This window comes from Ambystoma mexicanum, chromosome 9, assembly GCF_040938575.1.
Source record: "Ambystoma mexicanum isolate Mex_15411 chromosome 9, UKY_AmexF1_1, whole genome shotgun sequence".
Taxonomy (NCBI): domain Eukaryota; kingdom Metazoa; phylum Chordata; class Amphibia; order Caudata; family Ambystomatidae; genus Ambystoma; species Ambystoma mexicanum.
The window spans coordinates 272,075,233-272,089,066 of NC_090931.1; positions in this window are offsets into that span (position 1 = coordinate 272,075,233).

The window sequence follows — 13,834 nt, forward strand, 5'->3', positions numbered from 1 at the left end:
CAAAGGGGGAGTACAGTGATTTGCTTCCTGTCGTTATGGAACGAGGCAATCCAGTTTAGTGCCGAGTCTTGAATTCCTAGGGAGTGGAGTCGGGCAAGGAGGATTTAGTGGTTAATTGTGTCAAAGGCAGCTGAGAGATCAAGGAGAACCAGAGCGGCGCATCCTTCAGAGTCTGCAGTGACTTTGAGGTCATCCCAAATCGAGGTCAGTGTGGTTTCAGTTCTGTGGCGAGGACGGATGCCAGACTGAGCGGGGTCTAGTAGGTTGTTAGATTCAGCGAAGAGGTTGAGTTGAGAGTATGCAGAGCGGTTGATGAGTTTCGCCAGGAATCTGGTGTTGGAGATGGGCCTGTAATTATTGGCAGGAGGGGGGTCAAGGCCTGCTTTTTTCAGCAGGGGTTTAACATGTGCTACTTTGAAGGGGTCTGGGAAGGTGCCAGAGGTGACGGAGTCATTGAGTATGGACCTGGCCTGTTCTCCTGCACAGGTGGAGAAGATTTCTTTGAGAGGAGAGGCTGGGCAGGGGACAAGGGGGGACCCGGAGGGTCTGCTGCTGGACAACAATTTGAGGAATTTCTCACTTGAGATGGGCTTGAAGGAGCTGAAGTTCGGCTGTGCGAGGGGGATGTCTTGCGGGGTGGGAATTGGGCGGGGGTGAGGTTGAAGAGTTTGGCATTAAGGATGGCTGTCCTGTTCACTATTGTACTGTGGAAGTGATGGGAGAGGGAGTTGCAGAGGGCTTGCGTGGGCATTGTCTGGACAGTGGTGCACGCATGCTTCACAAATTCCGAGATGATCTGTGGAGCTCTTTACTACTGCTGCGGCAGTACAGGATTATTTTATTCTAGTTGGTTTTTTGGGCCTTTCGGATCTCGGATTTGTAGGAACAGTGATGGTGGACAAACAGGGAATTGCTAAGGGGGGAGGATTTGATGCTCGCCATTTGTGCTTGAGAGAGCGTTTATGTGTTTTTGCAATCTTCAGATGGGTAGGGCACCATTTGGGGGCAGGTCCTTTGTGGGTCATAGCAGGGCGGGAGGGAGTTAGATGGAGGAGTGAGTCGTTAAGCCAAGAGTCAAAGGATTCGATAGGTAGAAGTCTGTCTGTGGTCGGGAGTGAGCGTAGCAAACCAGGTCAGGCAGTACCATGACTATGTTCCAGCATTTGTGGTCGTGTGGTCAGACCATGCAGGCCTTGGATCGGGGGGCGGTGTGCGGTCAGAGAAAGGTAGAGCTAAGTGGTCTGTCCAGATGAGGGGGTTGGGTCTGGACATGAGACAAGGTCAGGGGAGCTTAAGATTGCATAAAGGGTGTGGCCTCCAGTGTGGTTGAGACCTGTGGTATACTGGGAGAGGTTGAGTGCCTCAAGGCTGTCAATCAGGGGTTGGGTTATAGAGTTTTTGGGTACATCAAACCAGATATTGAATTCCCCCAGTAGAGTGAGTGAAGGATGGTTGACCACAGTGGCAGCTAGTGAGTCACAGAGATTGTTGGCAAAATGTCTGTCAAATCCCAGTGGCCTGTAGATGAGTAGGAAACTGTGTGAGATAGTGGACAACAGGGAGAGTCTGACCAGCAGGGGTTTGCAGTTAGCTGTGCATGGCTGGGTTTTTGGTGAGTGAGATGGATATGTGATGTCTGTGGAAGATGGCTACTCTGCCACCTCTGGAGGCTCTGTTGTGGGGGATGAGGGAAAGCCTTGTGTGCAACTGGTTTGGAATCTCACCAAACCATGCTTCAATGATGAAGATGAGATTGGGGTTGTCAGAGAATAGTAGATCAAAGATGCTGTTTCTGTTTCTGGCCACAGAGCGGGCATTGAATAAGAAGCAGTTGACTTGGTGGGAGGAGGTGGTTCCTCTGATACTACTGGCCGGACGGACAAGGCGGGTCTGGGTGGCTGGTGGGGAGGTGTTGGTAGCAATGGGAGGGGGTGTGGGCAGAGAAGCCGGACCAGTCTGGTAGTTTGGGATAATGTTTGAGGGGGGAAGAGGGAGTGAGGTTGGGTGGGAGCGGGAAGAGTAAGCGTGCAGTGGTTGTTTTCCATGAGATGGAGGTAGGTGGAAAGAGGGAGTGGGTGGGCGTTGAGTGGTGCTGATGTGGTGTGCAGTGGTTGGGTACTGGCTGGCTGAGGGATGAGCTGCAGGTCTGGAGGGAAGTGGAGGTGTAGAGGTGGTGGATGAGAGGTTGTGTTCAAAGAGGGACAATCAGGGAGTGGCTAACAGGGAGTTTCTGATGGCCAGGCTGTGGGAGGTGGGGAAGGAGGACTGATGCAGGCGAGGTGAGGCGTGGAGAGGCGAGGGTGAGGGATGGTCATTTTACATGAGTTTTGTGAGTTTGGGCGCAAGAGGCGTGTGAGAGAGGGCAGGGGAGTCAGAGGGGAAAAGGGATGAGGAGGTAGTTCTGGAGAGAGCAAGGTGTGCCATGCTGAGAGAGGGGAAAGTGGTGGAAGGGGGTGGTTTGGAGATGGAGGGTGAGGTGATGCTGAGGAGGGGTGTTTGGGGGTGGGTATAGCAGGTGTAAAGTAAAGGGGGTTAAACAGAGGGGAGATTGGGGAGGAGGCAGTGAGAGTGAGTTTGGGCCACTAATGGGATGCCAGGTATTGATGGGAAGGTAGGCAGTGGTTGGGCGAGCTGGGTCGGAGGTGGAGGGGAGGGAGGGTCAGTGTGTCGACGGGGTGGTGGTGTTAGCGGAGTGACATTGAGCCCCCCACAAATGAGTGGTTGGTTTGGTTTGAAGGGAGGGGGTGTCCAAGGGCTTCTGACTAAGGCAGAAAGGGATGAGGATGGTGGAGTTGATCTACGGGGTGACATTTTGCAGAAGGGAGCAGATGTGGTGGTGGCTAGGAGGTTGTGATTGGCGCACCAGAGTGCTTCCCTGGCTTAGGAGTTGCATGTAGCGCAGTGAGGGTTTCTGGCTGATGTGGGCAGGAATGAGGGCAGCGAATCTGGGAGGGCTGATCGAATGGGGTGGAATTTATCCAGGGAGGTGCAGATGATGTTGTGGTGGCTTGGAGGTTGTGTTTGGAGTGCTAGAGTGCTCCTCTGGCTTGGGTGGTAGCTAAGTGTGTGGAGGAGTGGGGGTGAGGGTCATTCTTAGCTTATGACCTGGGGGAGGGGATGCTCAAGGGGCCACCAGGTGTGGAAGTGTGAGGGGGCTGGGTAGGGGAGGGATGGTTTGTGGTGTGCCAGATGGCTTCTCTGGTCTGCGGGACGGAGATAGTGTGGTGAGAGTGCGAAGAACGTAGTGTGTCGGGGTGTAAGAGGGTTTTGGAGCCAGGGAAGAGGATAGCGAGGTGTGGTGGTGTGTAGTTGCAGTTTGAGAATGAAGGTGCTAGATTGCTGGTGGTGGGCCGGGCGCAGTACTTACTTGCTTGCCAGCGTGTTTCTTTTGTTTGCTAATTGGTGAGTGTGAGGGGAGTGGCTCTGTGCGGGATTGCTGTTCTGAGTCAGTGCATAGTTGCTGGGTTAGAGTTGAGGGGGCGGAGAGGAGGTTGTGGTTCTCACTCCATTTTTGGCAGAATGTAATTGTTGGGCCTGTGAGGGAGCATTGTGGCAGGTGGGAGTGTTCAAGTCTGGGTGGGTCACTGCAGGTAGGAAGCGCTTTGGTCAGGTGTATCTTTGTTCAGCGAGGAGTCCAAGTCCAGTAAATGCAGTAACAGCTACGTAGCTAGTTTAGAGGCAGTGGTATAAGCGATGGTACCAAGATTTTAGGCACCTGGATTGGTGAGGGAGGGAGCGCCTAAAGTGGGGGCACAGTAGGGAAAGCAACAACACCTAGATTTGAGACCCCAAATTGGGGCCAGTAACTAATGCAACAACACCTGCATTTGAGATAGCTGGGCAGAGGGATGGAGTGTCTGAATTTGTGGCACAGTAGTAAATGCAACAATGCCTAGATTGAGACACCTGGATAGGGGGAGAGCGTCTAAAATGGGGCACAGCAGTAGATGCAACAACACCTAAATTGGAAACATCCAAAATGGTGGCACCTGGATAGAAGGAAAAAGTGCCTAAAATGGGGACACATTAGTGAAAGCAATAACGCTTCAATTTGAGAGCCCCAAATGGGGGCCCAGTAATAAATGCAACCAACACCTAGATATAGGGCGCCTAGATAGAGGGAGAAAGTGCCTAAAATGGGGGCACAGTAGTAAATGCAACATCGAGATTTGAGATAACTAGATAAAGGGAGGAAGCGCCTAAAACATGGGCACACTATTAAATGCAACAAAACCTACATTTGGGACACCTAGATAGAGGGAGAAAGTGCCTAAAATGGGGCACAGTTGTGAAAGCAACAATGCCTAGATTTGAGATACCCAAATGGAGGCACGGCATCTAGATTTGAGACACCTGGATAGAGAGAGAGAGTGCCTTAAATGGGGCACTGTGGTAAATGCGACAACACCTAGATTTGAGACACCTGGATAGAGGAAGAGAGCACCTAAAATGGGGGCACAGTAGTGAAAGTATCAACACCTAGATTTGAGAAACCCAAATGGGGGCACCGCAGTAAATGCGACAACACCTAGATTTGAGACACCTCGATAAAGGGAGAGGGCGCCTAAAATGGAGGCACAGTAGTAAATGGAACAAAACTTAGATTTAGGACACCTAAAATGGGGCCACAGTAATAATGCACCACCTTGAATTGAGACAACTAGATAGAGGTAGAAAGCACCTTAAATGGGGGCATAGTAGTAGTGCAATGACACCTAGATTTGAGACACCTAGCTAGAGGGAGAAAGCACCTAAAATGGGGCACATTAGTAAATGCACCAAAACCTAGATTTACGACACCTAAAATGGGTGCACAGTAGTGAATGCAACAAAACATAGATTTAGGACACCTAAAAAGGGGGCACAGTAGTAAATGCAACAAAACCTAGATTTTCGGACACCTAAAATGAGGGCACAGTAGTAATGCAACAACACCTAGAACTGATGCAACTAGCTAGAGGGAGAAAGTGCCTAAAATGGGGGCACAGTAGTAATGCAACAACACCTAGATTAGATACCTGGATAGAGGGAGAGAACGCCTAAAATGGGGGCACTGTAGTAAATGCGACAAAACTTAAATTTAGGACACCTAAAATGGGGGCACAGTAGTGAAGGCAACAACATTCAGATCAGAAACGATAGTAAATGCCTAAATTAAAGGGTTTTAGACAGCAAGCTAGATTGGGTAATTAGATGTGTTGGACACTCTAAACAGGGGACAGTAATTGCTGGCTTCTCTGTCTGACCTGGCCTACCATGTCAGTCGCTGCTGGTTGACGCCTGCAGGCTTCACAGGCCAACACGGTCTGGAGCTGCTTTCTTCCGGAGCTGCCCTTTGCCTTGGGGCCCTTCGCCACGGGGGCCTTCAACAGGCAGTGGGCTGCCCTGCGGTGATGTCTTAGATATGCTTGAGGACCAATGGGATCAGGGGAGGGACCGAAGTCGGGGAGGCCAGGAAGCGGGGAAGCAAACAGTCCACACAACGGATTCTTGGCACATTAAAATCAAAAATACAAAATTTAGCAAAGCAGCTGCTCTCGGGACCTTACCTCAGTGCCAAAAGAGCTAAAGAATTGCACGGCAAAGCTCACAACGCAGGACTAGGTCCTTGTTCCACAGTGGGGGGGCAGATTGACCAATGGGACCACGGGGAGGGACCAGAGGCAGGAGGCCAGGAATGAGGAAGCGGGGAAACAAACATATTGTGCACCAGTGCACACAACAGATTCTTGCCAAATTAAAATCACAAATACAGAATGTAGCAAAGCGGCTCCATTGTGGACCGGTGGACCTTACCTCAGTGCCAACAGAGCTAAAGAATGGCGCGGCACAGCTCACAACGCAGGACTAGGTCCTTGTTCCACAACACAGAGGCAGATTACCCAATGGGATAAGGGCAGAGGGACCAGAGGTGGGGAGGCCAGGAATGAGAAAGAGGGAAAACAAACACACTTTGCACCAGCGCACGGAACGGATTCTTGGCACATTCAAATCACAAATACAAAATTTAGCAAAGTGACTCCACCGGGAGCGGGGGACCTTAACTCAGCGCCAGTAGAGCTAAAGAAACAAAATAAGCTTCCCAGAGGCCTGAATGTGAGAATGTGTAAATAGCACAAACTGAGTTGTAAAGAAAAGGAGTAATGTGCATTAATATTGATACTGCCAGAAAAAGGGCCTGGAACCTCTGGCTCCCAGGATGTTTTGGACTAAAACTCCAATGATCCCTCATCATTGCTACGCTGGCTATGGATTACAAGAATTGTAGTTTAAAACCTCTGGAAAGCCGAAGGTTGCCGACTCCTGATTTACAAGTATACACTGTTAGCAGTGCACATGGAAGGACCGCGAGAGTGGAGATACAAATGTCTACAGGCAAGGTGTCCTGGTTAGGGAGGCAAAGGCCTGTGACTTTTAGTCTACTCTCAACTGTCTAGGACCCCTTGAACTGAAATGACTGATATGAAAAAAGACAGCAAGCATTGTACTAAATATGTCACTATAATGTGAGATGACAAACCATTTCACTTTTGACGGATCCAAACTATACAGTTAGATATGATGAGCTGTCCAGGATCACAGTATTGTCTGCTGGCAAAGCATTGACATGTTAGCTTCACTGTCTTGGATTTGGCTTCCTAATCACCTCTCCCAAGTAGCCCATTTTGTGTTCCTCGTTGGGGATGACTGCTCAGTGTTTGCTACCTTTGTTTGGAGAGACTTTGATCTAAGTCTGTACATTAAGAATGCTATGTTAGTTTTTATAACTTGAGCTTTCTGGTGCAGATAAATAGTTTTGAAGCACAGTAGTTGTTATGCTCACCAAAGTTTGTATACTCCAATGTATTAACCTGAGAGAGTAAAGGCGAAATCTGACTTTACCAGGAAATGGCATATGAACATGGATCTTTGCAACATGTGCTAAACTCTCGAAGCTATCTTCTGAACCACCAGCGCACCGAAGCATATGAAGATACATTGCAATAACCATAGTTGAAATGCATAAATTCATTACCCAAAGAAAGGTAAAACGACGGCCCAATGTGTGCTATAGTAAACACAGAAACTGCACGTACTACAGGGAATGAGGAATGCATTACAGGATTAATAGGTCAGGCCAGATCTAAGTTATTAGCAATACAGTAGGCACTCTTACCAAGACATGTGTTATTTATTTGTTGTAAAATGAGTGCACTGTCCTCTTTGCATTAGCCAGCCAGGTTCCCCCCTCCTTCATGATGGGGGCACGGATATCACTGTTCTCCATATCTTAGTCAACCATTTAGACACTAGATCAGGGTGGCCCTGTACTGATCAACCAATAGCATGCAAAGTAGCAGAACCTTTAACATGTTTACCCTTTGTAGAGTGTACATCCATTACTTGTTTCTTGACAATCTCTAGCTGAATACATGGTACTCCTTTTATTTTGGAAGAATGAAAGTCTGATCTGACCACGTCAGGACTCTAGGCAACCCTGTGTGTAGTAGTATGAAAGTCCATTTAAACAATGTGACAAAGTCCCCTGCCTGGTACTGCTGACCACCAGGAGAGAGCCTAAGGGGACAGAGACCTGCCCAAGCCAAGTGGATAACTGGCCCGGGGGCAGAATGTGGAGGGTCCCCCATCCCTCCCCAGCCATGAACCCCAAGACCCACTCCCATATCTTTTAAAACCCCAGAGAAAGTGACTAGTAGGCCTCCACTGCTCCGTGAATCTGCAAATCCACTATTCGCCATTGGTGTGGATCTCCAGTAGGCAGGAGAAGTTGAAGGAAGAAGTTGAAGGAGGAGGTGGGAACAACTGTGGAGGAGGGGAGCTCAGAAAAAGGACAGGCCCAGGGGGCAAAGGAGGAGGAGGAGGCCACATCAGGACCAAGATTAAGTTTAGGAAGGATGTGGGGAAAGATAAGCCTAAGGAGGAGGTAGTGCCCCAGGGCCAGAAGGAGCTGCAGTTGTCAGGGCCAGGGAAGGACCTAGAAGTAGTGACAGCAGAGGATGAGGAAGGTATGGAAGTGGTGGGAAGAATAAAGAGAAGATTAAGAAGTGAAAGAGCAAGAGAGGAAAACCTGGACCTAGTCAGTCAGAATAGGAAGGTTCTGGCTGGACCCTCCAGCCTTAGATGGGACAGATGGTGGGGGGAGAAACAAAACTGATACAAGAAAGCCACAGCCAGTCCAGAGAGTAAGCAATGGGTAAGAAGCCTGAGTATGCTCAGCCCGCCGAAAAGCGCCTCTCTCTACCGGCTACCATGCATGACTGTTCTATGTGCAAAACCTGGTGCCAGAGTTAGTCGCGAGGCATGGCACCCCGGAAATCTTGCATCTAAACGAAATGAAAGAAGAGCTTTGTTTTAAGCTCCTCCACAAACTGTGATTGTCTGTGGTTTGTTCATTGATAGCCACGAATGGTAAAAGGCTCACGTGCAGACCATGGATGACCATGGTCTAATGGTGTTCATTGTGCCATGGACATGCATAGCTGTCCTTGAGTTTGGATATTCATGAATAACCATGGATAGACACAAACATTTAGATGTTCTGGCATGCTTGTTTCCCTTGCTCATTTTACCCGTATATTGTCAAACTTGTATGGCTTAAAATTAAAACCATGTGTAACCATCATTAGTAATTATTAAGCCAAAAGATCGTTCCAAACAGCCATGCGCTTTAAAGCATGTTCCTGTCAACAGTACCAGAGTATTCGATTTAGCGGAGCTACCACCAGGAAAGCACACGTCATGCAAAAAACATGGAAGACCGACCTTTTATAACGGCCTAGTTTTTCCTGTTAAATAACAAGTTGATGCTTTGTGCAGGCCCAAACTTTCAAAAGGCCCTAACCATATCAGGATGTCTTTACGTAATTATGTAGTGAAAAGATGTTAAGTGTTTGGAATATATGTATTCGTGTTGGAATGATAACTTAACCTGCTGTAATTGTGCAGAGTGGTGTGGTTCTTCAAATAGGCTCAGCCCATGGGAACAGAACATGCAGTTCTCTATCCTGGGATCTGAGGTCTCCAGTCTGCCATGCATTGCATGTGATTTATAGGTATACAGTGGAAAAAACGAATTTCAAATAACGAATGAAAATCTAACGACAAGTTAAAAACAAAAAAATGGCAACAAAAAAATATATATACATTTATATACACGTGGAGATGGGAAAGGGGATAAAAGGGTCGGGAAGGGGGGCGTGGTAAGGTCTAGAATAAAACGAAACGGGGAGTTTGGAGAGCAACCCCCCCCAAAATAAATACAAATGTTTTCATTATTATTTTGTCGTTGTACTTTCCTTTGTTATATGTTCATTAGTTATAAACACATGAAACGAATGTATACCGCCTGCTCATACATTTCCCACCAACTGTAGTAATATTATTTAGATTACCTTGTTTTTTAGGAGTTCGAGGGGAAAGGGGATTATTGGGGTTGTGCTGACATTTTATTTGAATTCTAGAAGGGTGGGATTTCACAGCTGGGGTTCCTTTTGTGGAAATGCTAAATAAAGGCGACGAGTATTTGAATGTTTACAGAAATACGTGTTTCCTCCAAACGTGAATAGCCATTGGCTTAATAATTATCAACAAAATAAAGAGACGGGTAAAATGAAGGTTCCATGTTTATGGATCGCAGACGAACCACAGTCAAATTGCACTAAGTATTAACAAGGCTGTCCTTGTTTAACAAGTGTAGCGCTGGTTGTCTGTCCTTGTGTACCCCTGGTGTGTTCATTGTAATCTGTCAATCACTGTACTATGTCAACTGCTTGTCCAAAGATCCTTAAATGTTCTTGGCCACTTCTGTTTCCCTGCAAGACTGTGAAATGACTGCAACGTCATTTGCATACAGTGCCAGGTCTGTTTTGTGAAGATCCTTGGAAATGTCATTCCTGAAGCTGTCAAACAAGAAAGGTCCAAGGTTTGATCCCTGCTCAACACCTGCTCGGATAGGGGCACACCAAGGATCACCCGCACATTAGACTCAACAGAGACAATCAAGTAGGTGAGAAGCAGCCACTACTTAGGAGTGACACTGGACAGCAAGCACATCTCAAGGAGCCACATTGAGCATACTAGACAGAAAGTATCTTGTGAGCTGGTAGTGCTGTACCAACTCCTGAAGACAAGGTCTATGCCTGGCTAGAGTAAAATCAAAATCTAAAAGGCGATTATCAGATCCACCCTGATGCAGGGACAGAAAGCATGGGCGTAGTTTCTCTGATTTATGGACAGACTATGGGTGATCTCCAGTGAACTCTAGAGACTAGAGACTCGGACATTCGCTCCAGAGGCCCGAAGGACTCAATATTCCTGTCTTGCAGGAGAAGGCCGCCCTGATTATTTCCATCATTTCCATTGGGGAGATCCAATTTTACGTTTCAGTCGACCATTAAATATACCTTGTTTTCAATTAAAAGTAGTGAACCAAGAACTCTTCATGATCACAGTTTCCCTGTATGACCTCTCCTGCCATGGGATAGTGAAAGTGTAGAAGGATGCCCTAATCCACCATCCTTTTGCGTGGGTGAGCAGGGGCGGCCACTACCAGTCTGATTTTGAAAATGTGTTCCTCCTTCTCCTTTATCTGCCAATGATCACCCCTGCTTATTTTCCGTATTTCTCAATGCAGACCATAGCAGTAGTTCACCCTTATTTGACAACGGTGCTGAACTCAGGAAGCTGGTGCACATTATAAAGAACATAAAGAAATACGCCACCCAGGCATGGAGTACCTGTGTGGAAACTCATGAGATGACTCTTCAAAAAGTGTAAAAATACACCCTACGGATAGTTGCTGGAGCCCCAATCTTCACAAAAACAGCAGACCTGCACATGGAGCTGGGCATCGAGATGTTAGATGAGCATCTAGTGAAGCTGAACAGGAAGTTCTACCATAGACTGGGTTGGAACGCAAACCCACTGATGAAGACACTTGCTACCATTACTGTAAATCCTTTTGACAGCTATCTGCAGCCCATCACAGTGCTGACCCTTTGAAATCAACCCTACTGTGGCAAGATAAAACCTATCAAGAAGCATTCCAAACCTTAACTACACTTTCAACCAGACAAATTGGAACAATGGGGCTCAGCCTCGGTATCAAAAACACCACGGAGAGATTAAAACTGTCAGCAAGATAACGACAGAGGATCAACTGAAACACCAGCTTCCTCTCTTTTAAGCCAAAGGCTCTGCTCACCTTCTCTCACAATCAATCTCCAACCATCCCTTGATGGTCCTCAGTGCAACCATGTTACTGTGCCCAAGCAGCATCACCAGAGAGAGAGAGAGAGAGAGAGCTCCACCTGCACTGGGTGTAGTACTCCTTCACACACCCTCCCACCAGTGAAGGAAGCTGTGCTCTGAGCCTGAGGAAGGGTACTGGCAGCAGTGTACCTGGGGCCCACCAAGCAGTGTATGTGGCATCAGGAGGTGACTTCCTGGCCAGTGAGTGCTTCAGCTTGTAAAGTGGGATCCCTCTCTCCAAGGTGCCAGCACAGGAAGGGACAACGTCTGCAACTCAAGAGCACAAGCATTTCCTCCAGAACCAGCTGGAGCCAGCGTGGGAGCTGGCGCAGTAGCCGGTGTAAGTGCAGCTTTAACAGGACACCACCACTGACCTAGCTATGACTTCAGAGTCGCCAAATAGTGGCACCAGCCTCTGTTGGAGAAGCAGTTTGAGGATCAGCAGCCAGTGTTATCCACATAGCGGCGAGGAATCCAGAAGCCAGAGATGGGATGACGACGCGTGCAGTGGGATGGGACCAAGCGTGCAAGTGGTGACTCGGATCCAATGATATCAAGGGAGTAACAGCCGGGAGACAGCTACTGAAGGATCAGTCCGCACGAAGCAGCCAAAGGGTTCTGTCGGCATGCACACAGAAGCTGTAGGGCATTGTTGGTTCACACAAAAGAGTCTGTTGAAGGGCAGAAGCTTCAGCAGTAGAAGGTGCTTGTTTTTAGCAGTTCCTGTAGCTTTGAGGCCTGTGTGCTGTGTGCACATATATGGAAAGGCCCGTTCTATTTTTATTTTATTTGTTATATTATTGTTTTTTTTATAACAATCTTAATACCTCAGTTCGGTTTCTAAGCACGGATCCGGGATTTGAACCTCTGTTGCTCTGCATGGTCTGGCTTCTAAGACCAGCATGTTGCCTATGTGCTATCCTCCATTCACAATCTATGGAAGCAGGCCACTCTGACAGTGGGGCTCATTACAAGTATGCCGGTCCAGAAACAATGGGCACAGCGGCCACAGTATGCAGACCGTCCCAGAAGCACCGGCACCATTAGCAACAGTGCCGGTGCTTCTGTGGTCCCCTCTCTCATAGAGTTCTATGGGACTGTGTGGGGCAGTAATGTCCCGGTGGAACTGGGAAGTCTGTGAACTGAAAACATAGGTTTAAAGAAGGGAAAACTTGTCTTGGCCATAAGCTCTGATGGACTGTATAAAATACAAGTTGGGCAAGCAGACTCTGAATTAAAAAATAAGCTTGGAGAGACTTAAGGTATGGAAAATACGTTATAGTAAAGCCCAGAGACAGGAAAAGAGAAACAGAATTCAAGGGCGATAAAAGGGTTCAGGTTCCTAAGAGAGGAAACACACGTGGGTGAGCAAATGTCCAGGGCTATCGTTGTGTGGCCTGTAGTGGGTGGACTTTGCGGTCCAAAAACTGCACCTAGACCGAGTGAGCCCTTTTGTGAAAAGAACTAAGGAGAAGAAGTGAACATAATAAAGTGCCATGGGTTATCGGTTGCGTGACCTGTAATGGGTGGACATTACAACAACTGTGCCCAGACCAAGTAACCCTTACTTGGAGAAGAACCCAAGGAAGTCAAGATACGGAAGCTGTTGTGCCTAACAAGTGTTAACGTGATTAAAGAACTGTTGAAAAGCCTGAAAGGCTGCAAAGTTGGTTTGGAATTCTTATGGAAAGCTAAGAAAATAATTGATTTGACTGTGACTTCGAAGCTAGAATGGCTGCCTTCTCAGGGATGATAACCTCAAGACTTTGTGCACTGTGTTGACTTTGGAGCTGGAAAGCCCAAGCCCCTTTGAAACTGTGTTAAACTTGGGGAAGGGAACCCCAAGGTCTTTTTGTGGAACTCTGTTGAACTTGGGGAAGCTGAAATGCAAGCCAGGAACTGGAAGAAGCTCAGAACTTTATTTTGAACACGGTTTCCTTGGTTGCTGACATCCCTTAACATTGCATATCTTTAGTTGTGGGGGCAAGTGTAGGTTTTTGACACAGACAGACTTTTGAGTTGAAGTTAATGACACAGACTATTCTTAGTTTCTTTAGGTATGGAAATCCCACCTTAGCATAGGGCAAGTTGGGCTTTACTCCATCCTGGCATTTGGAAACAAGTCTTACATTTTCAGAAGTCTGTACCTCTAGCTGTTGTTCAATATGAATTGGGCATCCATTTTTTGAGGTCTCAAGTAATGTGGGGGCTTCTATTAATGTATGGGAAAAGTGTATCCCCGTTGGCTGATTCCTTGTATCAAGATCTCAGTCTGCAATGTTGAGTAGAGGATCCCCTTTTTAAATGAAGTCTTTGACTTCTTTGAGAAGACGCTAGCTCAGCTGCCTCTCACTAAGGACAATCTTGGGACAAATCCAACCGGGGTAAAAATAGCAATAGAAATAGAAATTGTTGAGTGCATACACTCCTACTACTCTTTAAAACATTTCAACAAGGAACACAAGGGTCGGGGGGTGCTTGCACCCTATTTGTCAATTTACCCCAACCGTAGGGCGAGGAGGACCTTTTTATTATTTCAACTTAACTTGTTGCAGACTGAAGAGATATTGATTTGTTATGTTTG